This window comes from Miscanthus floridulus, chromosome 7 (assembly GCF_019320115.1).
Source record: "Miscanthus floridulus cultivar M001 chromosome 7, ASM1932011v1, whole genome shotgun sequence".
Taxonomy (NCBI): domain Eukaryota; kingdom Viridiplantae; phylum Streptophyta; class Magnoliopsida; order Poales; family Poaceae; genus Miscanthus; species Miscanthus floridulus.
In genome coordinates, this window is record NC_089586.1 from 9,885,612 (window position 1) to 9,910,937 (window position 25,326).

General features: G+C 46.2%; 1 long non-coding RNA gene and 1 pseudogene across 1 annotated transcript; one reads left to right on the forward strand and one right to left on the reverse strand.

The window, feature by feature from the left end:
* The first annotated feature begins 2,576 nt into the window (after positions 1-2,576).
* Positions 2,577-3,387, forward strand: LOC136463191 (uncharacterized). Its single transcript, XR_010760932.1, has 3 exons — positions 2,577-2,673; positions 2,753-2,965; positions 3,295-3,387. It is a non-coding gene; the product is annotated as an uncharacterized lncRNA (long non-coding RNA).
* A 1,264-nt stretch (positions 3,388-4,651) lies between these two features.
* LOC136465030 (pentatricopeptide repeat-containing protein At1g71210, mitochondrial-like) lies at positions 4,652-25,319 on the reverse strand (annotated as a pseudogene).
* Positions 25,320-25,326: the final 7 nt, after the last annotated feature.

Here is a 25,326-nt window from a genome sequence, read left to right on the forward strand (position 1 = left end):
GAGCCAAACCGATTTGACTATGAATCCAGAGTTGAGACAGGTTGCCAATGGCTTTGAACATAGGGTCAAGTCATTTTCTGGTTATGATGTGAATGGATACCGATTTCACACAACAAGACACGAGCAGAGCCGGCCCAATCGAAGAACCACGAATTCTGGAGTTTTTACTGGCGGCCTTGATGGGGCCGAGTATTATGGAAGAATTGAAGAAATATACGAACTTAGGTTTCGTGGTCGCAAACCTCTTAACCTTGTCGTATTCAAATGCCATTGGTTTGATCCTCAAGAAACGAGACGAAGTCCTTCCCTTGGGCTAGTAGAAATTCGACAGGATTCCGTCTATGGCGGAAAGGATGTCTATATTGTGGCTCAACAGGCCACACAAGTTTATTATCTCCCCTACTCGTGCCAAAGGGACCCTCGTCTTCAGGGTTGGGATATTGTGCACAAGGTATCGCCGCACGGTAAAGCACCTTCCCCAAACGCCGAAGACTACAACTTCGACCCAAACACATATGATGGAGAGTTCTATCAAGAAGAGGGCCTACAAGGGACTTTTGAGATTGACTTAACTGGAGCTATGGAAATGGAAGTAGACAATGAAATGGATGTTGATGTGGACGAGGGGGATGAGGTGGAAAATGCGAAGGACTTGGCGTTACTTGAAGGATTACATATTGGCAATGGCAATGATGACATAGTTGCTCCTTTGGAAAGTGTTGAACATTTCGACATGGCTGATAGTGATGATGAGAGCTATGATCCAGCTAATCCCGATGGGGATGATTATTTCTAATACATGTAATATTATGTTATTTTTTAATTATGCTTTATTTATTTTGCATCTCTTTATAATAATGTCTTGTTTATGATCCATCTAATCCGATCTTATTGTTTATGTCTTGTAGGTGATTGTGCAAAGATGGCGGGCCGCAGAGCTTTGCGGGCGGTCAGGTCGCTTTACGACACGGGGGGCAGTACACCAGGGCCCTCAGGTGAAGCTGGGGGGTCGGCACCACCTCAGGGGAGGAGGAGGAGGGCGGCCGGGAGGAGGCCTAGGGCACCACCGCCTCAGCCTACAGCAGCAGCAGCACCAGAGCTCGAGGAGGAGTGGGAGGAAGAGCAGGTGGACGAGCAGGCTCAGCAGGGAGAGGACGAGCTGGAGGCCGAGCAGGAGGCCGAGCAGCTGGACGAGCAGGAGGAGCGGGAGGATGAGCAGGAGGCCGAGGCAGGAGGTTCCAGTTCCACCAGAACCTCGGGTGTCTACCAACGAGGTCCAGGCGAGCCTACCTGAGCGGCCGATACCTGAGGCTCTACTGCCCGATCATTCGACCCGTTGGGCAAAAGTATGTAACTTTTACATTTTTTCGCTCCTACATATGATAGAATCACAATGGAAACTAACAGTTTTTTCTTAATTACTTACGCAGGTCTTGGAAGGTCGTGGTCCTAGGTGCTCACAAAAGGTTGCCCAATGGCATCCTGGGTCTTCTCTGCAGGGAACACTTCCCAGGCTTGGTTCGCTACGCCGAAGCTCTGGAGCCGGCCTACACGTACGAGCACTACGTCGCCGCCCCTGATGCGGAGGACGAGACGGGCCTGCACGTACGAAAGCGTGGCGGAGCGGGTTATGTGCGAGTTTTGGGTAAGTCTTCCTCCCACTACTTTGCTCAATACATTGCATTCGCTAGAGTTTCTTGAACCAGTGTATTGATACATCTTTTCTATATGCAGGACTTCTTCAAATGCGCCGAGGGCTACTGAGGCGAGGGCGGCCAAGGCGTCGGACCAAATCTTTTAGATGTCGCATCTCAGACATGCATTACGAGGCGTGGCTCCAGGCCATCATCGATTACTATGCCGTCTACGAGCATTCGGAAGGTAAAGAAAGAAGATGCAAGATTAATGCATCTGACCAAAGAGCAGTACCTGAAGGTAAATATACAACATCAATATTGATTTCTTCTGAGATTGGGTAGGCTTGAATTGTTCTTATATCTGTCAATGTACTTGATGTCGTACAGGTGCCTCCTGGCTGGTGCGCCAATAAAACGCGGGCCTGGTAGATGATGGTCGACAGGTGGGTGAGTGGCAATTGGACGGATAACCACACCGTCCTCCGGGAACGATGTTTGCTGATGCCAGGTGTATCACACCACCAGGGCAACCTTAACATCCGCGAATTCGGGGCTAGATGGGTACGTGACTTGGTGTAGCTTCATTTATTCTTTCAGACAGTTTATTCCTGCATGATTTATAATCGTCTTGTTGTTTTTCTCACAGTCGGCTGCACATCAAAACCAGTCATGCGGAGAGCTCAAGTCATGGGTTCTGGCCCACAAGGGCAAGGCAACAGACAACATCAACTGGAACCCGGATGACCCAGCCGAGTCGTTCACCAATGAGAGCATCCCCGAGCGCATCAGTCAGTACACCGAGGCGGCAAGGGGAGTCCATGGGGCAGACTGGGATCCGCACACCGCGGACATTGACGGCGACATCATCATGAGGGTGGGAGGAGGCAAGAAGCATGGGCGGTACCTCATCGGCAACAGCACGCTCGACCCGCACACCACTCCCACTCTCTCATAGGTCCGGACAAGCAGCACGAGCGGTAGCGTGCCCATACGCCCAAGGTAGGACACTTCGACGCATCGTGTGGCAGCACTACAGGTTACTTCTATTTTATTCGTCGATCATTGGTTTTACATTCCTCGAAATTGCTTGTAACAATGCTGGTGAAAAATTATAGGCCCAGGTGCATGCGCTCGAGGAGCATAAGGCTAGGGTGGAGGAAGAGCGACAGAGGGAGCGGGAGGCCGAGCGATAGAGGTGGGAGGCCGAGCGGGCGAGGTTTGACGCCTTGGCTCAGTACGTGGCAAGTCTTGGCGTCACGATGGGTCGTCCAGCGCCACTAGAGTTGTTCGCTCCTCCACCGCCTTACCCATACCCACCTTACTCATACGTGAGTTCAACTTCTCTAACAAAAGCTCTTTACTGTGCATGTCGGCCATTGTGCCGTTGATATGTGATGGGAGGCCTTCGTGCCGTTGATATATATGTGTGCCGGCCATCGTGCCGTTGATATGTGGTGGGCGGCCATCGTGCCGTTGGTTTTCTTGCAGGTTTTGGAAACCCCACCGTACAGGGGAGGTGCTGCCGAAATTTTGATGTGTCTAGGCTTAGATTACAATTTTATACCTAGTTCTGCAAATTTTGACTTGTCTACGTTTAGATTACAATTGCATGCCTTAGTATTACTATAATTACTAATTTTTCTTCTCCTTTGTGCAGAATCAATCGGCGGGTTCGAATGATGTGCCTGAGCAGCCGCCGTCGGGAGGGTCGTGGCACCAACCGTATCCACAACTTCCGCCGCATCAGCAGTCATCGGGAGGGTCAGGGTACCAGCCGTATCCACACCTTCCGCCACAGCAGCGGCCGTCGTCGGGAGGGTGGGAGCCTTGGGGGTGAGCCTGTTGTTCTTCATCATGTATTAGCACTTTGTGACATGAACTTGTGTGAGATGAACTTAGCACTTTGAGATGGACATGTGTTGTTGGATTTGAGATGTTTAGATGGATTATAATGTGAGACATGTGATGTGGATGACATATTTGTGATATATGTGATGTGGATGATGTGTTATATTTGTGATATATGTGATGTGGATGACATATTTGTGATATATGTGATGTGGATGATGTGTTATATTTGTGAAATATGTGTTGTTGAAGCTGGAAATATAAACAAAAATAAAAAAATGCTCTCTGGACTCTTTGCCGAGAGCTAGGGCTCTCGGCAAATATGCCTCTTTGCCGAGAGCCCTACTCTCGGCAAATATTCCTCTTTGCCGAGAGTTTGGTGGTCGGCTCTCGGCAAACCTATTTTTTTTTTAAAACCACCTCGGCCGCAAATCTTTTTTTTTTAACAATTCTTTGCCGACGGTCGCTCTCGGCAAAGAAGTTCTTTGCCGACGGTCGCTCTCGGCAAAGACGCTGTCACACCGTTAGCGGTTGGTAGGTCATTACTGGGGCGCGCTAGTTTGCCGAGAGCTATAGTTTACCGAGAGCCTTGACATTACTCTCGGTAAATATTTTGCCGAGAGGTGCTCTCGGCAAAGAATACTTTGCCGGTAGATGTTTTGCCGACGGCTCTTTGCCGAGAGCTGCTCTCGGCAAATAGTTTGCCGAGCGTCAACTCGTCTTTGCCGAGAGCTTCGGGCTCTCGGCAAAGGCCGGGAGTCCGGTAGTGACAAATTCACCTTTTATTAAGAAACTTTATGCAGGGAAGCCATTTGCAGATCCCATGAACACGGTCTGATCAAATTATTAAGTAACTTTATGCAGGGAAGCAACTTGCAAAAGAACACTTCTTTCACTGGTCTAGTGTGATATCCCTAAGTTAAAGTACAAGGTCCTAAAACTAGTCTTCGTGCATTCTAAGAAAATGTAGCAGGAACTACAGTTGGTTATCACAGTTTCTCAGACTACAGAAGATATACGAAGCATGAAAGCTCTCAAATTCCAAATCTCATGTACAATATAGGAGCTGAAACAATAGCAAGGTTTGAAGATTACCTGTGTCAGCTGCATAATAGGATCAAGGCAGAGAGCAGACCACCAGTTGAATAAGAAATAGATATAGTTACTTATACAAAAGAAATGATCTTCTGATCATTTGCTCGCAACAATAAATTGTTGTATAACTTCATAGTGTACCAAGTGGGATAGAAACCATTTCGATACATTGCATCCATCCACCTCTCAGCTTCATTTCTGTCACCATTCTTGCAGAAACCATGCACAATTATATCAAAAGTCCATCGATTTGGATGATACCCCTGCCTGCATATCCTTTCATACAAATTACAGGCAGAGTCCATCCTTCCTGCCATAGACAACCCTCGTAACAGCATGTTATAAGTGTAAATATCAACAGGAAAATACTTTTCCATCTCCTCTCCCAAATGCTCTAAGTCACTCATGTTTCTAATACCACTTGCAAACAAGGAAACTAGATCACCAATCAAGTGCCTTCCTGCCTCCCGACCTTGGATCTCTTCACCCTTCACTTCTAGAGGCTTTGATTTATCTCTTGAACGTAAGAAAGCCTTCAGAAGGTTGCTGCCCATCAATGTGTGCAAGAGAAGCACGTTACAAAAGAAAGCTGAAACAGGGCGACCTGTTTCTCTGAAATCATCAATAACCTTTACAGCAGTGCCATAATCTCTGACAGAGCACAGAAAGAGAACAAGATGCTCATAGCAGTTGATGCTCGGGACTACACCATTACCCCTTGCTTCCCTCCAGAACACCATTGCCTGCTCAGGCTTCTTAGCTTCACATAGACCAGATATAAATACATTATATAACCTGGTGCAAGGTGTTTTCTTCGCACAAATGAGGTTAAAAAAACTAAGTGCATCCCCGATACGTTTGCTCCATAGATAACTCATGAGAAGAAGGATGTTGCTTGCCATTGATGGTTCAATCCCTGAAACCTCCATTCGGTCATATACTGCCTTGGCCATGTCTGCCCTCTTGGCATGACCAGCACCAGAAATAAAGTAGTTGTAGCACACACGGGGTTGGAGCTCACTCCGCTTCAACTGGCTGTCTAACAGATCAAGAACCTCGGTATACCTATTCAACTCACACAAAGCACATACAACTAAAAGCTAATAGGGTCGAAACCCCGGCAATATGAGATGGCTTAATGCTGTGCACACGGGGATTCGAACCGTGGTTGCTAGCTCAACTCAAAGCACATACAACTGACTGGTAGAGGTTTCTGGTTGGGATGTGCCCCATATCTTGCATTTGCAGTATGAGCCTTGGCAGCACATCCACACTCTTAATCAATATTAATGCTCGAATATGCCACTAGTAGAGAACAGACCTTTGATCCTCGGCCAAAATGGGTTCTAGTCCCGGCATTTTTTGCGCCCGGAACTAGAGAGACCTTTAGTCCTGGTTGGTGGCTACAACCGGGACTAAAGGTCCCTGCCCAACGGCTACTGCGCCAGACAGAGGTGGCAGGGACCTTTAGTCCCGGTTGGAACCACTAACTGAGACTAAAGATAGACTTTTACTCTCAGTTGGTGGCTCCAACCGGGAGTAAAGGTCTAATCCCGAGCCGTGGCTGCGCCGGGGGTTGGAAAATTACCTTTAGTCCCGGTTGGAGCCACCAACCGGGACTAAAGGTCCCCCCTTTATATCCCGGCCGTCTTCTTCTTCCTCTCCGAGCCCGAGCTCAGCACATTTTGAAGCTCACTACACTAGTGTTCTTGCTTCCTCCCTCCATTGTTCCTCCATCCATTCTTCGATTCCTCCGTCGATTTCTTCGATTCCTCCGTCGATTCTTTAGTTGTAAAGGTTACCAATCTCATACTCTCATTTTTCATCATTGGCTTATCTCATATTGTTCACTATATATATATTGTTTTTATGGTGTGTTTTTTTATTTGTAAACAATTTGAGCTCAAAATAACTTATAGTTTGCATATTTGGATGAAGAAAGGTTAAAGTAGGTATTTAAAATTAGTATTCACTTTTTATTTCTAGCATGCATAGCACACTTCATTGTTTAGAGATATAGATAATTTTATAGTTTCTTAATTTTATTTATTTATAAAATGAGAAATTTATAGTGTATTAAAAAATGAGTATAGAGAGTAGATGGCAACTGCTTCCGGGTCCTCAGCCTCTCATGGGTTTCCAAAGCGACTTAGGCCGGGCCTCCCTCTCATTCCATGCAGCAAGTGTCGTGATGAGACGAAGATTGTGATGGAGTATCGAGTGAAGAAGGAGGGTCCCAACAATGGTCGTATCTTCTACAAGTGTCCGGATCGCAATGTGAGTTATTTTATCGTATTTTATGATTATGGTTAGTTTATACCTATTTTCATGATGGTTGTGATTAAAGTTCTAATTTTTTGTTTTAATTTCAGTGGGATGGCAGTGGACGATGTTCAGGCTTCTACTAGGAGGAAGAGTATGTTGAACTCGTGCAAAAATATCTTGCACAACAGGCAGATACGGCGGCTAATGAGACAGTGATCCAGCCGAAGAAGCCCAAAGATGTTGCACAATCGGGGGATCTGTCTGTTTTAGTTGAGATTGGTCGCGAAATCCTTGTGCTCCTGAAATGTATTTTAGCTTTAGTTCTTTTAGTGGTAGTTGGGATTGTCTACATTGTAGCGATGCTTTCATAAATTTGTACCTTTTGTGGTGGCACGCATGTTGTATAAATAAGTAATTATGATCTAGGTTTTAATATGGTATTTATGTCATGTAATGTAGATGAGCCGGCATTGGATGTACAATGCTGATCGCCGCTCCCAAGAGTTCATTGACGGCGTGCATTCTTTGTTACGTGAGGCCGAGGCAAACAAACGCGATGGTTTCATGTGCTGCCCATGTGCCATATGTAAGAATACGGTGGAATATCCTTGCTCAAGGACTCTTCATTCACACTTGTTCAAGTCGGGTTTCATGTCAAACTATATTTGTTGGACGAAGCACGGAGAAACCGGCGTTGTAATGGAAGAAGGTGAAGAAGAACAATGGGACAATAATGATATTATTCCCGATGGTGCGTGCTTCAATGATACTGCAATGGGAGAAGCTGAAGAAGAGGTAGCCGCAGAAGATGAGCCTGCTGATGATCTTTGTCAGGTCATTCGTGACGCACAAAGAGAATGTGAAAGTGAAAAGGAGAAGATCAAGTTCGAGCGGATGCTAGAAGATCACAAGAAATTGCTGTACCCAACTTGTGATGCAGGGCAGAAAAAGTTAGAAACCACACTATAATTGATGCAATAGAAGGCAAAAAATGGTGTATCTGACAAGGGATTTGGAGAGTTACTAAAAATCCAAAAGAAGATGCTTCCGAAGAATAATGAATTGCCCGCCACTACCTATGAAGCAAAACAAGTTGTCTGTCCTATGGGGCTAGAAATCGAGAAGATACATGCATGTCCTAATGACTGCATCCTCTACCGTAGCAAAGAGTACGAGAAATTGGATGCATGTCTGGTATGCCATGCATCGCGATATAAGATCAGGCGAGATGACCCTGGTGATGTTGAGGGCAAACGTCCATGGAAGAAAATCCCTACCAAGGTTGTGGTATGCTCCTATAATACCATGCTTGAAACGTCTGTTCAGAAACAAAGAACATGCAAAATTGTTGTGATGGCACAAAGAAGACCGTAAGGTAGACAATATGTTGAGACACCCTGCTGATGGGTCCTAGTGGAGAGCAATCGACAGAGAATTCCTAGAGTTTGCAAATGACGCAAGAAACGTAAGGTTTGCTTTAAGTACAGATGGTATCAATCCTTTTGGAGAGCAGAACAGTAGTCATAACACTTGGCCTGTTACTCTAAGTATCTACAACCTTCCTCCTTGGTTATGCATGAAACAGAAGTTCATTATGATGCCTGTGCTCATCCAAGGCCCGAAGCAACCTGGCAATGACATCGATGTGTACCTGAGACCACTTATTGACGAACTTCTCATTTTGTGGAATAAAGAAGGTGTACGTGTGTGGGATGAGTACAAATAGGAACACTTTGATCTGTGAGCATTGTTGTTCGTAACAATCAATGATTGGCCTACTCTAAGTAATCTTTCAGGATAGTCAAACAAGGGATATAATGCATGCACACACTGCTTCGGTGATATTAGAGGTGTATTCTTGAAAAAATGTCGAAAGGTCATGTACCTTGGCCATCGTCGATTTCTTCCTACAAATCACCCCGTAAGAAAGAAAGGCAAGCATTTTAAAGGAAAGGCAAACCACCTAACCAAGCCTCGCAACCGAACCGGTGAGGATGTACTCGATATGGTCAATGATGCGAAAGTCATCTTTGGAAAAGGACATGGCAGCCAACCTGTTCCGAATGATGCTAATGGTCACGCACCCATGTGGAAGAAGAAGTCCATATTTTGGGAGCTACCCTATTGGCAAGTCCTAGAGGTCTACAGCTTGATCGACGTGATGCACCTGACGAAGAATCTTTGTGTGAACCTGCTAGGCTTGATGGGTGTGTATGGAAAGCCTAAGGACACATTTGAAGCACGACAGGACCTACGTTGTTTGAGAGAAAGAGACAACCTGCATCCAAAGAAGACAGATGATGGACGCCATTACTTACGTCCTGCCAGCTACACTCTAAGCAAAGAGGAGAAGGAAATCATGTTTGAATGCTTAAACAACATCAAGGTACTATCTGGATTCTCCTCGAATATAAAGGGTATTATAAATGTGCCAGAGAAGAAATTCTGTAACTTAAAGTCCCATGACTGTCATGTTCTCATGATGCAATTACTTCTAGTTGCATTAAGAGGAATTCAACCTCCAAATGTACGTCTAGCCACCGTGAAGCTATGTGCATTCCTCAATGCAATTTCTCAGAAGGCAATTGATCCAACTGATCTAGCTAAACTATAGAATGATGTGGTTCAATGTCTCGTCAGCTTTGAGTTGGTGTTCTCTCCTTCCTTCTTTGATATCATGACACACCTCCTAGTTCACCTGGTCAAGGAGATTTTCATTCTTGGTCCTGTGTTCCTACACAACATGTTCCCCTTAGAGAGATTCATGGGAGTCTTGAAGAAATATGTTCACAACCGTGCTCGCCTAGAAGGAAGCATCGCCAAGGGCTATGGAACAGAAGAGGTCATTGAGTTCTATGTTGACTTTATTCCCGACCTTGACTCGATTGGTGTTCCTGAATTAAGACATGAGGGGAGACTAAGCGGAAAGGGGACACTAGGGAGGAAAATATATATTGGTACGGAGGATGATTATTTCAATAAAGCGCACTACACAGTTCTACAGAACTCCTCTTTGGTAGATCCATATATTGAGACACATAAGGATCTCTTACGATCCGAGTTTCCAGGGAAGACTGAAGCTTGGATTATGCGTAAGCATATGGAAACTTTTGGCGGTTGGTTGCGAAAAAAATGTCAAGGTGATGAGAGCATCCATGAGCAATTGTATTTATTGGCTATGCAACCATCATGGCATATCGTAACATACAAAGGGTACGAGATAAATGGAAACATATTCTACACAGTAGCCTAAGATAAAAGGAGTACCAACCAAAATAGTGGTGTTCACATAGATGCCACAGATCCAAATGGGAATAAGCAGACATATTATGGCCGCATAGATGAAATATGGGAACTAGAATATGCACCTACTTTGAAGATCCCATTGTTCAAGTGCCAATGGGTCAAGGTGACCGGAGGCGGGGTAATAGTAGACAACGAGTATGGAATGACAACAGTAGACCTTAGTAATATTGGGTACAAAGATGAACCATTCGTCCTTGCCAAGGATGTGAATCAGGTGTTCTATGTCAATGATATGTCTACCAAACCAAAAAGAGGGAAAACAATAATGACTCAACCAAAGAGCCAAAGCACCACATAGTTCTTTCAGGAAAAAGAGTCATCGTGGGAATTGAGGACAAGTCAGACATGTCAGAAGATTATGAAAAGGATGACCAAATTCCGTCCTTCAAAGTGAACAAAGACCCTAGCATCTTGATAAATGATGAGGTCACTCCATGGTTACGACGCGATCATAACCAAGGGACATACGTAAAGAAGAAGTTTACTGCTGTGCCCACTTGATGATATAGTGATTTAATGTAGTTTGTGTTTGAGATATTATGTAATAATTGTGAATTCAGATGTTTATTATGTCGTGTTTCAAATTAAATCAATGTTTGATTTGGTGGGATTTCTCACTCGAAAAGTTAAATTAGGATATTGAGTGATGAAAAATTAAAATATTAACGTTAAAATGATGTGAAAACAAATTTCCTGTCCAAAACCAATAGTTTTAATAAATTTAATTAAACACTACATTTTTGCATTAACAAAATAATAAATATTAGTTACATTATGTTTTATAATTATAACAAAAAATAAAAAAAGTTAGGTTATAGATTTTTCCTATGTGCAATAAAGAAAAAGAAAATTCATATTTTTAACAAAATAATTTTATGCCTTTTAATTAATTTACTATGTATTTAACAAGACTATTGCATTTCTATTAAAAAATTTGCTCAAAACATGCGGGAAACGAAACTGCAGCCCACCTTTACTCCTGGGTGGGAAGCCCACCCGGGAGTAAAGGTGGGCTGCAGTTTCGTGGCCCGCCAAAAAAAACTTTTGCTCCCTACCTTTACTCCCGGTTGGTAACACGCACCGGGAGTAAATGACCTTTACTCCTGGCTGGTGGCTGGCACCGGGAGTAAATCTCCCTGGTATATAAGCGCCAGTGCCTGGCGCAGATCGACCCCCTCCTCTTCTTCCTCGTCGAACACCGCCGCCCTTTCTCTGTTCTTCCTCGCGCCGCCGCCTCGTGACATCGGAGCCCATGCCTCGCCTCGTGCATCAGCCCGACACCGTGACACCGCCCGACCCCACCCCGCCCGACACCGGTCGCCCGGCCCCTACGCATCAGCCTACCGTCGTGACTCCGGAGCCCACGCCTCGCCTCGTGCGGCCGCCGACGCCTCTCCGGCCGCCCCCAACACCGGAGAGCCGGCCAGCCCACAACACCGGAGCCCGCCCTGCCTCGCCTCACGTAGTACCCCGGCCAACCGACCGCCTCGCCTCAGTCGCCTCGCGTGCGCGGCCGCCGACGCTGCGTCGCCTGTCTTCCTCGTCGGTGGGGGGCTGGCACTGTGACACCGAGGACGCCGCCGCCACCCCGCCCGACGCCGGTTGTCGCCACCGCCTCGTGCGCGTCCACGGCCTGGCCTGCCTCACATTGTCGTCGTCAGCACACCGGCCGCCTCCACCGCGCCACCGCCCCTAGCAGTTCGCGTCGAGCACCGCCCCGAACCTAGCCCGCCTCACGTCGTCGTCATCAGCAGAGACCACAGTGTGCGCGCCCCCAACGCCGGTCACCACCGCACCGACACGGCCCAGACCGCTCTGCTGCGCCGACCACCGCCCCAGCCCACTCTGCGTCGACGTCGAGACCACACCGCTCGTCTTGCCATACGTCCTTGTCCTCGATCGCGATCCATATGTTTTCATCATTTGTATTCATATGCATGTATATATACATCGCGGAGCACCGTCGCCCTCGTTCGCCCATGCGTTTCTATGTATACGGCGGAGCACCGCCGCCCTCGTTCGCCCGAGGGTTTAGGGTTTATACGATGGAGCACGGCCGCCCTCGTTCGCCCTAGGGTTTAGGGTTTATATGGCAGAGCACCGCCGCCCTCGTTCGCCCTAGGGTTTAGGGTTTATACGGCGGAGCACCGCCACCCTCGTTCGCCCTAGGGTTTAGGGTTTATATGGCGGAGCATCGCCGCCCTCGTTCACCCATGTGTACAAACATATATACGGCGGAGCGGAGCACCGCCACTCTCGTCACACCGCCCTCTCTTGCGGCCTAGTCGATCAACATTCGTATTATCATTATCGTTAACGCTAAACAATCACACTAGGGCGAATTGCGTCGGTGACTAGGGCGAAACGCATTGTTGATGTCACCGACATGGTTCGCCCTAGTCACCGACGCAATTCGCCCTCGGCCATTTATGTATAGCCCTAAATCGCCCTAGTACCGACGCAGTTCGCCCTAGTGTGGCGAATTGCATCCGTGACCGAGGGGCAAGATTTAATAATGCATATTGTTCATAGATTTTACGCATGTAAGTAAAGATTTGACGTACTATATATTGATTTTGTTTTTTGAAGCTAGATGGCTGACCCGAGAAACATGGATGAGAAGGAGTTGATGATGAATTTGATGAACACTGGCACTCAAGTTGCCGGCGATGATGGTGCTAAAAATAACATGCAAGAGGATGCAGATGACGGGAGTCAGTACTTAGGACTTGAACAAAATGAGCAACAACATATTGGCCAAGTATATATTTTTTATTATTAGCTATATATATTATCATATGTCTTATGTGTGCTCATGATATTAAAATAATGTTTATGTTTTGTGGCCCTTTGGATCGACATCAACAACTACAACGAAGAGTAAAACTGTTCGAGGTCCCAAAAAGCCATTGGAGGACCGCTTCATCATCTCGGAGTTCAATGTGGATACAGACGAACCGGGGGGCCAAATAAAATGAAATTCATGCACCACTGTGGTTACCTTGTAAGGGATCGGCTCCCGATCAGTACTCGCGAATGGAAGAAGAAGACTAATGCTCCTCATATCAGTTTTGTCTCCGATCGTGACAAGACGTTAATTTGGAATGATGTCTTGGAACATTTCACGCTCCAAACAGATGGTTATGATGATATAATAGATGGTGATGAATTGAAGGAGCGAGTTAGGGATTGGGCAATGAAGAAGATGGCCACCCAATTTTAGACTTGGAAGAAACACCTATACACGACGTATGTCAAGAACATAGCACTAGATTTCACTATCCTAGGCCTAATCTCAAAGCAGAGGCCCTATTGGGATGAGTTTGTACAGTATAAGACGTCGGAAGAGGGTGAGAGTCGGGTGATAAAGAACCAACGTAATGCCCAACAGAAGACATACCACCATAACTTGGGATTAGGTGGCTACCCGACTGCCATTAAGAAGTGGAACAAAATGAAAGCAGACCTTCTTGCCAAGGGTATCACACCAGAATCACTCGAGTGGGAAGAGCGTGCAAAGAATTGTTTTTTCACTCATGGGGGAACACTGGACCAGGAGACAGGGAAGTGCGTTTATGGCGCAAGACTACAAGAAGCAGCAGAAAGATTGTTTTATGCTCAGAGAGCTACTGCTAGTGGTGCGTTCAAGCCCAACAGAGAGAAGGATGAACTGACATACGCCATCGGGACTATTGAACATGGTGGCCGAACTAGAGGCAAAGGAAGTGTCTCATGGGAGCATGGATTCTCTTAGGACAGACCTTCCTACAGAAGCCGCCAGAGAAAGAAGGAAGAAGAGGCACAGCGGCTCCAGAGGTTGGAGGAAGCGGTGCGTGAAGCACAGGAGCGGGAAAAAAAACCTTGAAGCGAGAATGCAGGAGGAAATCAGAAGGCAAGTGCAAATAGCAATGAGTGCAAGCAAGCAGGCATCAGAGCCAGGAATCAACATTAGCCCCCTTGCTCCGTTGAAAAGCAGTTGCGCTTCCATAGAGATACCAAATCAAGGGGACACAGGACTGCGCTCCCCTATGGATGATGTCACTGAACCTTGTACATCGTGTGAGCTACACATTCCGAAGGGGAATTCCACAATCAAGGTGGCTATCGGTCTTGTTAATCCTATCGACCGAACCAAGACACCAAGGATTCATGGGAATATAATCCAAGAAGGATATGCTACCATCTTGGTAGATAAAGCTGAAAAATATTTTAGCGATTTGCCTCTTGACATTCTTGGAGGTGATGGCGAGAAGACTCTAGGAGAAGCAGAGAAGACATTCATTCTATGGCGCAAGTGCTACATCATCATTCTCGGGATGTCGCCTCCACCTCCTCCTGAACTACCTCACCATAGGTGCGGATGAAAACACTACATCATTAATTTATATTGGCTTAAATAATTAACAATCTGCTCATAATAATATGTCATTCCTTTTTTTGTAGCAGATCCTCCCCCAACCTAAGTCCAATTGTTCAATCGCCAGATCATCATAGTGCTCTGTACAATGACAATGTGTTGGAAGGCGAGGCTGCATCCACACCATCTCCAAGGAGGTCTCCAACGCCATAGCCGCCACCTCCAAGGAGGTCTCCAACGCCGCTGCCACCACCTCCAAGGAGGTCTCCAACGCCTCCCCCGCCCCCGCCTACCAAGAAGCCAAGTACTAGCAAGAGGCCAGCCCCGCAAACGAAGAACCAGCCGTCGCCGGCAAAGAAAGCCACCGTGAAACCAAGGGCTATTCCCAAAATAATATCTGAAGAGAAGGAAGAAGTAACTGATGCATATAAAAAAGATATGTCCAGATTCTATGACAAACTTAAAAGGGATCAAGAAGTAAGGAGAAACCCAGAGAAACTATACTTCTTCATAGCTCCAGATATTCTAAGAAAAATGTAGCTTCTTACCAGCAACAATAGCGGGAATCTCGTAAGCCGTCTAAATCAACGTTAACGAACTATGACCGCACTCTCACCAAGTCAATTGAGGTGGCACAGAAAAAGAAGCGGGCAGGAAAAGTAGTTGCACAACTCGGACAACAATCACACCAATCAGTCCCCCCGCTAGTTGTTGGTAATGAATATGGTTCAAATTTAGGATTAATGCATCAGGCAAACATACCTCCGGATGTTGATTTGGATCACCTTGGTGAATTTATTGAAGAGACTGGTCTCGACCTTTATCAGATGTTTGGTGATAGAAACATTGAGAGTGCGGTGGAGGTTGATACTTGGAAGAAAAAATTTGTACTAGGCCAGAGTCTATACAACCCTCAAGCTTTAGGTGATCTGGGGATGCAAATGTACCTGCTAAACAACTGGTACATGCAGGCGTCTACCGGTGGATACTTTTGCGTTGGTGTCAGAATTAGAGACGAACATTGGTTCTGTGGTGATGATGTTATGTATGTTGACTTTGCAGAATTTCATCAACTATGCCACCTGACCTCTCTGAACAAAGTTATCATTAGCTGCTATTGCCTGTAAGTAATAATTCTTTCGATCTATTATTAAACTCATCATATGTGTGTATATGCATATAAATTATCCTAACAAGTACTATATATATGTAGATTTACAATGACAGAGCGCAGAAAGAAAGGCTGCAATAAAATTGGTTTTGTTAATCCCCATATAGTATTTAAAGACCCAGTTACTCCAAAGCCTAATTGGAAGTCTAAGTCAGAGAGTAACCTCATGAACTTCTTAGTGAACCAACGCCACAAGAAGGATATACTCTTCCCCTACAACTTCAAGTGAGTGTTAATAACGTCGATCATCCTTAATGGCTCATATGTTGATTCTAGTTAATTAATGAGTGTTATGTGTTATATCCTATAAACACATGCAGCAATCACTGGATATTGATGGACATCGATCTGGTGAAAAGTCACTTGATAATCTATGACTCGATGAGAAAACCACAACAAGACTACCAAGATATGATAGATATTATCCAGAGGTAATTTCGGTATCTCTAACAACTATATATACACACAAACATGATGATTAACTATATCTGATGATGTGACAAATTTTTTATTGGGCAGTGTTTGGAAAACCTTTATTGAGAAGCAACACATGGGAAAATGCAAAGCGCCACTGAATGTGGTCCCTTTGAAAGTAAGTCCCTAAATCACATCATCTTTATTAATTAAACATATAGCTTTCACCGGATCACCAGATTGGATGACAAATCTTTTTCTCGTAAAGTGATGTTTGAGGCAGGAACAGGGGAACAACTACTGTGGTTACTATGTTTACGAGTTTATCAAGCAGGTCTCCCAAAGAACTCCTATAGAGAGACTCAAAGTACGTTAAAAATACACTATATATTCATTTAATTATTATTATTGATTGTGTTACTATGTCTTTATATATATATATATATATATATATATATATATGTACATATATTAATTTATTTTCCTTTAATTCAAACCTGTAGGCTCGATGGTTGGAGGAAAAGGTCATACGGCAAGACCAGTTCAAAGTAATTCAAGAGTCTATAGCCGGATTTTTAATGACCAGGTCATCGATTCCAAAGGCGAGTTCTACTTCGACCCAACACTGCCATGGAAGCCAAGCTAGAGGATGAGAGGAAACTTGTTATATCACAACAACTGTAATGCAATCTTTTGTAATATATGCACATAAAATAATATAATGTAAAATACATATATGCATGTATGCATGTATATATATATATATATATATATATATATATATATATATATATATATATATATATATATATATATATATATATATATAGTTCTATGCTTGAATTGTGTCATTTAATACGTTCATTGTGCTTGAACCGAAACATACCATACGCGCGTATAAATATATTATTAGCAGCGTACAATACGACTTCGAAAACCTATTTTGAAAAGAAAACAAAAAAATGAAAAGAAAAGAAAAAAGAAAAAAAATAACATTTAGTCCCGGTTGGTATTACCAACCGGGACTAAAGGGTGCCGGCCCCGTGGCATGTCAGGAGGCACCTTTAGTTCCGGTTCCTGACCCGGGACTAAAAGACCCCTTTAGTCCCGGATGCTTACTCCCGGGTGGGGAATCGGGACTAGAGAGAGTTCCCACCGGAAGTAAAGCCCGTCTCTGTACTGGTGAGCTCTTGTACGTTGACTCATAGCGATATAAGCCCACATGGCTCTTGCTGCTTGCTATCTGAGGCAATTCGCATGCCGCCTCCACGTTCCCACTCTTGCATAGTGCCGCGAGGTACTTGGCCAAGACAGAGTCGATTGTCCAGACTTCCTGCTTGAGTGCCCTGTCTAGCAGCTCCCGCACCCTATCCAGCTTCCCCTCCTGAGACTGTCTCCAACACCGAGACGCATACCTAAAATACGTCCCCAACAGTACTTTGCCTATCCAAAAACTACCTCCAACGGCTGACCCAAACCAGTGACCCATTTTGCCTACCGAAGCATACGATGCGCAAAAAAGCATGTCCTTTCTCCTCGCTACGCAAATTGTCGGCGCTCGCTCGCGTCCGAGGTGGCCCGCTCCTGCACCGGGCGCGCCGCCGGCCCCGCTCCTCCGCGCTCGTCTGGCGTCCGTGCTTGCTCCCCCGCCGACGGACGCGAGATCCACCGGGGGCGCGGGATCCGCCGGGGGCACGAGATCCGTCGGGGGCGCGGATCCGCCAAGGACGCGAGCTCCGACGGGGGCGTGGGCGCGGGATCCGCCGGGGACACGAGCTCCGCCGGGGACGCGAGATCCGCCGGGGGCGCGGATCCGCCGGGGACGCGAGCTCCGCCGGGGATGCGAGATCCGCCGGGGACGTGAGCTCCGCCGGGGGCGCGGGCGCGGGATCCGCCGGGGACGCGAGCTCCGCCGGGGGCGTGGGCGCGGGATCCGCCGGGGACGCGAGATCCGCCGGGGACGCGAGCTCCGCCGGGGGCGCGGGATCCGCCGGGGACGTGAGCTCCGCCGGGGGCGTGGGCGCGGGATCCGCCGGGGGCGCGGGAGCGAGATCCGCCGGGGGCGCGGATCTGCCGGGGACGCGAGCTCCGCCGGGGGCGCGGGCGCGGGATCCGCCGGGGACGCGAGCTCCGCCGGGGACGCGGGCGCGAGATCCGCCGGGGGCGCGGGCGCGGGATCCGCCGGGGGCGCGGGCACGGGATCCGCCGGGGGCGCAGGATCCGCCGGGGACGCGAGCTCCGCCGGGGGCGCGGGTCCGGGAGAGGGAGGGTCGGGGAAGAAGAAGGAGAGGGAGGGGGCCGGATCCGGGTGCCGCGCCAGCGCCAGAGTGCGCTGTCGCCCCACGTCGTCGCCGTCGCCATGTCCTGCACGGCCGCGTGGGAGAGAGAGGAGCGAAGATATTTTGCGTTCGCTGTTGGAAACGGAAGAATCTGGGTAGCTCACTCATTTACTGTGCCGGGTCGTCTCTGTTGGAGACAGTCTGACACAGCACATTTGCAAGCATGGAAAATGTCTGACGCCCCGGAAAGTACCCTCCTGCCATATCTTCCTCCAGTAACAGGCATGCTTCCTCTGTCTCCCCACCATGGCACAGTGCCCTGATCAGATTATTGTAGACATCCTTGTTTGGGTCGATCCCAAGTTCCATCCTCGACCTATACAAATGCATGGCTACTTCGACAAGACCAGCCTTGCAAAAGAAGCAAAGCGCAGCATTCATGGTGGATATGCCAGGAGCAATGCCCTCCTCCATCATTTGAACAAGCAAGTCATACACTTCGCCAAGTCTGTTCCTGACAAGCAGGCGATAAACAAGCTGGTCACACCGCTTCCCATCAAGGATGTAGCCTTCACTTTCCTTCTTATCAGGCAGGAACTTCATCGTAGCATCAAGCTTTCCAGCCTCACCGAGTACATGGATCCACCACTAGTAGAGAAACGATCTTTGATCCACTTTAAAATTTGGCTTTAGTCCCGGTATTTTTCACGCCCGGAACTAGAGAAACATTTAGTACCGGTTGGTAGCTCCAACCGGGACTAAAGGTCCTGCCCAACGGTTACTGTGGCAGGTTTTTGTTGCAGGGGACCTTTAATCCCGGTTGGAGCTACCAACCGGAACTAAAGGTTAACTTTTACTCCCGGCTGGTCCCTCCAACCAGGAATAAAAATCTACTCCCGGCTGGAGACTCCGTCCGAGACTAGAAAGGGACCTTTAGTCCCGGTTGCTGTCTCCAACCGAGACTAAAGGTCATCAACCGTCCGACCTGGGCATACGTATACGGGAGCGAGTCGATCGAGACACTAGTACGTAGGAGTAGCTAGCTGTTCACCGTTTTAAGCTAGCTGTTCACCGGACACTAGCTAGATGTTCACCGGGCTTAAATCAGCAAAACGTAGGAGTAGCTAGCTGTTCACCGTTTTTAGCTAGCTGTTCACCGGGCTTAAATCAAACGGGCTTAAATCAGCTAGCTGTTCACCATCAGTACGTGTAAGCCAACAAAACAGTCTATCTCTGCTAGCTAGCTGCTACACTAGTACGTAGGAGTAAGCCACCGTCAGACACATGCATGCGTATCAATTAGTCCCGGCTGATATTACGAGCCGGGACTAAAGGTATACCTTTAGTCTCGGCTGGTATTACCAGCCGGGACTAAATGTCTTTTAGTCCCGGGCATTTATAGGAGCCTTGATGGGCCGGCCCAGTACGCAATATGCTAGAATTGCTGGCCAGTCCCACATATTAGCACCACCTCGCTTGCTCAGAAGAGTGAAAGCTAACTTAAAAGCTCAGCTCTCGAACCATGCAGCACGAACTTGAACAGGATCTGCTCTATAGGATTGTACCGCTGATCCTTGACTAAAGGTCCTTCGTACTATAGTTTATACAAAATGTTGAACATTATAAACGCACGTATATTCTAGCAGCGTAGAACGCGTATTCAAAAACCAAAATGAATCATCAATTAAAAATAGGAAAAAAAAGAAAATAGAAATAGAAACAAAAAAAAAGAAAACCTTCAATTCGGTAGTAGCGTGAAAATAGAAAAAAAAAAGAAAATAGAAATAGAAACAAAAAAAACCTGGTAGCAGCGTGAAAATAGAAAAAAAGGAAAATAGAAATAGAAACAAAAAAAGGAAAAAAAAAACCTTTAGTCCTGGTTGGTATTATCAACCGGGACTAAAGAACCGGTCTACGTGGTCAGGCCGAGAGGCCTCTTTAGCCCCGGTGGAGGTGGACCTTTAGTCCCGGATTCGTGCTCCCGGTTCTAAAACCAGAACTAAAAGAGGTTACGAACCGAAAGTAGAGCTAGTTTCTCTACTAGTGCACGCACCATACACATCACCGGATGGAAACTTATCAACGAGCTGGGCTGCCTCAGCAAAACGTCCACGGCGGCAGAACTCTGTGACGATGGAGCCAGCCGCGGGGCCACGGGATGCATCAGCAAACGGCATGGTGTCAAGGAGAGCGACGGCATCGTCGAGGCGGGCGCGACGACAGTGGCTCTTGATGGGTATGCATGTAGCAAAGGGGCTGGGGGCAAGGTTGCGGGCGAAGGACTCGGCAAGGTCGTGGAGCGACGCATCGGGAGTTGAGGATGATGCGTGATGAGACGGCGTCGAGGTCGAGGCCGCGGAAGCGCATGCGCCCGAGGACGTTGAGCCCGCGCTGCGGGTCGCCCGCGACAGCGTAGCCGACGACGAGCGTGTCGACGAGAGAAAAAAAGACCTGACCAAGGACCACCCGAAAAAACTAGAGAACTATGAAGTTGGTGATCAAGTGAGAAGGGTCTCGAGCTTGGAAGCACTAGCCCAGCACCATATGGTGGTCTCAACCACCACTGGTTGCAGGAGAGCCTGAAGGTTTGGCTGCAATCCTATTATCATAGTATATATTTTTTCATCACCGAGTTAAATAGGAATGCAAACAGAAAAAATTAGGTCTATTTGTGAGTTCACGGACAAACCTGTTTAGTTAAACATGTGTATACCTAGGGTTTAGATGAAACTTAGACAGCTAAACAGATCAAAATAATGTAGTGATGCAAATTCTGGTTAGCGATATCGAGCTAGAGTTATGCCTACAATATAATGATTATAATAGGTGAAAATTACATATAACTTTAACACATGTGCTATCAATATAATTCTGGTTATGTAGCTGCACGTAGGTTATGCAGCTGCCGAGACTCTCACTATCGCCGTCACCACCGCCGCGCCTAGGGCCTCTCTCCTTTTCTCTCCGTGCATCTGCCGGGGACAAGAAGGGAAGGGGACCCATCTTTTTCGCGCAGTTTTCATATCTAGTTGCTTAAATTTTAATCAAATAAATCTTCTGGCGAAATCAGATGATTTTCGACAGGGATCGTGTTTCCTGTGATGACTTCGGCGATTGCCACGACGAGATTGCCGTTGCAGGCGTCGATTTCATCGGTAAGCGGCCAATTTCTGGCGTGTATCCGCAAGGGGAGGGGTGCTTCTTCAAGCCCCCTACGAGGACAACGACTTCGGGGCATCGATCTCATCGTCGATGGTCGCGGAGAGGAAATCAGGTCATGGATCTGTATCCTATGTCGTACTCGACGATGCAACTGTCGATATTCTTTCAACGATTTGAATGCGTTTTGGACTGGTTCCGAAACGTTGGTTCGTGCGGCATGTCCAAAATTTTGGGGTTGGTCTTTGGATTCAGCATGAGGACTACACTTTGGCTCCAACGTTTATGGAAAGCCATTGGGGAAGAAGATGATGGAAGAATATAGATATACATTATTATGTGTTTTTTATTTCAGATTTTTTCATATGTAATTTGGAGATGTGCTATGTTAAGATTTAATATAAGTCCCATTTCCTTGAAAAATTGATTTGTGAGCCGGCTTGAATAAAAAAAGGCCCACACTTCTTCATTATCCACTGAGGCATGCACAGAATCTCTCACAAGCACAATCGCGTCTCCTTCACAATCTTTACGAAGGTCACAAAGATTTCACAATCTCCAAGCTATCTAGAAGTCGACCTCATTTTTTTTTTTTTTTGCCAAAGGGCTTCTAGACCAGTTGGTCAGAGCTCTAGAGGCACCCCTCGGGTCTTGAGTTCGATCCTTCTCGGGGGCGAATTTAAGGCCTGTGGATAAAAAATCCTCTCATCTGTCTCACGCCAAAATACAGGTCTGTGGCTGTCCCGTCTCACGAGGATGCGGTGCCACTGTATATGGGTGGGGCCGAGGTTCGGGGATTTTCTCGATCTGCATGAGAAGATCTTCTTCTTAGTGAAATACCTAGTGGGACGTCGTGCCCCCACGGATCGAGTTTTAGAAGTCGACCTCAAAGAGTAATGACGGTAGCTAACTTTTGAGCTACTCTAAGCATTTTTTTTCATATTTCAATAGAAGAGAGAGAAAAGCTAGCTCTTTATTAAGAGTTAGGCTCTTACTCATATTCCAAGATCATATGAGAGTGTTACGTGGGCGTAATCATACTAAGGCCTTATTTAGTTCCTCCCCCTAAAGTTTACTCCATATCCTATCGAATGTTTGGACACATGCATGAAGTATTAAATATAGACTAAAAAATAACTAATTGCACAGTTTGCGACTAATTTGCGAGACGAATCTTTTAAGCCTAACTAGTCCATGATTTGACAATGTGATGCTACAGTTACACATGTGCTAATGACGGATTAATTAGGCTTAATAAATTCATCTTGCGGATTACTGACGGATTCTGTAATTTTTTTTATTAGTATCCGAACACCCCACGCGATACATCCATATGATACCCGATGTGACACCCAAAACTTTACACCCTGAATTTAAACAAGGCCTAAGAGTCATTGCTAAAAGTTAACACTGTTGCAGACATTAGCTTAGAGTTAGTAACTAGCTCTTAGTCTTGCAGGTTCCCTAAGTTGATGATCGGTGGCTCACCCTGCTGCGAGCCCACAATGCTTAGTCCATCAAGAACATGCACTAGACGCTCTCGACCTTTACATGACATACTTTGTGTAGAAGAAGGGAAACCAACGCTTATGGACAACTACAATATATTTTGTGCCCTCTGCCTACATGCTAATGCGATATCTCAATGGTGTCAGCTGCTGAGGCCTTTTCTAGAATGGGCCCTTGGAGGCCCACCGGACCCTTTATTAATGACTTTGTACGCGCAAGCACGTACATGATGAGTGTAGCCCTAAGCCCCTAGCTGATTCGGGGAATCGGTTAGGGGTTAATTAGACTATGGTGCAAATCCACGGGTTTAACCTACCCTTATTTTTGACACTCAACATGTTGGTTATCCCTCTGAATAATCTTTTCGTAGAGTCCAAGAACATTGAAATTGGAGTTTGGAGTAAGAAGTTATTGTGTTTTTCGTGTAGTGACCTGTGTTGTTGTGTCCAACCGTGAAAGTTTTACACATTCCAAGTCCAATGGCTAGTTTTGGAAAGGTCTAGAAGTTCCTCAAACTTCTGGGAAGTTCCACACATTTTCTGCTGCAACGGCTATTTGGTGATGTAGGGGTATTTATACCCCCCTCCACTTTCATTCCGAGGGTTAGTTGTTGATTCTCTACCACGCCCTTATTGAAGCCCAAACCTATTAGAGATGTCCTCAACCCCCTAAATGGCTAGGCATTATCCAACGAGTTCCTGTGCTTGTGGTGAGCCATGAGAAAGTTTTGAAGATCACGACTTCGCCTTCGCAAGGGAAGAAGTCTAATAGTGAAGTGAGAAAAGCGGTCGAAAGAAATCTAGCTAGAGCTTGACCATGGGTGGTCGGTCGCTCATGGCCTACTCAGCAGATACATAGGTCCTTCCCTGGAAGGAGTCGAATTTCAAAAAATAACTCCTTGTGTCTTTAGTTTGGTTTGTTATTTTTGAGTTCTTGCCTTAATGTTATTTGCACTCAATCTAGTTGGTTGTGTGTTTGTTAGTGCAGGTACTTTGTGGACTTGCTAGTGTCTATCCTTAGACACATATATTCAAGTTTACGTGAAGGTTATGTAGAATTATGTCAAAGTTTCACACCTAGAGCTAACCCGCTACAAAGTTTGGTGTTAAAAGTTTTGAAAACCTCGTTCACTCCTTTTAGACGACATCCCGATCCTTTCACTTGCAATATTTTTTGTCTTGTTTAGAATATAGTTTTATTCAACTAAACTCGTATGATGTAAACCAAACAATATCCAGCTACAGCAGCTCAGCTCGAAGTGCATGGCTTGGAAGAGGAGATCAACTTGAATTTTATCTGTAGAGCTCGAGGAAGAAGAAGATGGCAACTTTCGGAAAGGTTTCCATTCCCCAACTCAGGTGAGGTCATGGTCGAAGAAGAGGTGAGGCATCGCTAGGGCTAGATAACGAGCTAGCTCCTCTCGATTCGTTCTAGCTCATTTAGATAACAAGCTAGCTCAGCTCAGCTTGGCACAGCTTGTTACAAGCTCAAGCTAGCTCGTTTGATCCAGACCATAAAAATCCCACAAGTCATAATTTGTACATTTATCCAAAACTTGGAAATACTAATAATGCAAAAAAAAACTCATCCATAAACATCAAATAACTTTGGCTCTTTAGGCTCACGAGCTAGCTCACGAATTGGCTCATTAACTACACAAGCTGAAATGCTAGCTCAGCTTGTTGAAAAAAATAAATGAGCCGAGTCGAGCTGAGCCAGTAACGAGTCAGAAACAAACAATGCATTATGCTACAGATGGTCACAAACATATACAATGAATGTGGCTACGGCCTACGAGCTAGTTTTTTAAAGCTTAATTATGTTTCAACAAAAGACTCCCTGTGATGGTGTAAAACCAAATTCTTCTTTAAGGTGTGTGGTTGCTGGCACAAATAGAAAATCAATTAAAAAATCTCCTTTTGTGAGTATTCAGTATTCTCAATGTATCTTTCCCTAAGAGTGAATGTAAAATGAGTATGGTCACTTGCTTAAATGTTTAGACACGCGTGCATGCCTACCATGGCAACCAAATGTTTGCAACTTTGTGGTAGCCCACATAAAACGGAAAACCAAGGTGCTCTAGGAATTGCATGTGTCTATATATAGATATACATGCAATTAGAACCAAGAGGTTGGGAGGCAAACGACTCTCATGACCACACATTTACATCTCCTTTTTGCGATGTCCCATATATACAACCAACAATCATGTTAGTTCTATAAGCAAAGCTGTCATCTCCTCCATCATCACCACCAAGCTCAACAACAACAACATCCATATCGCCC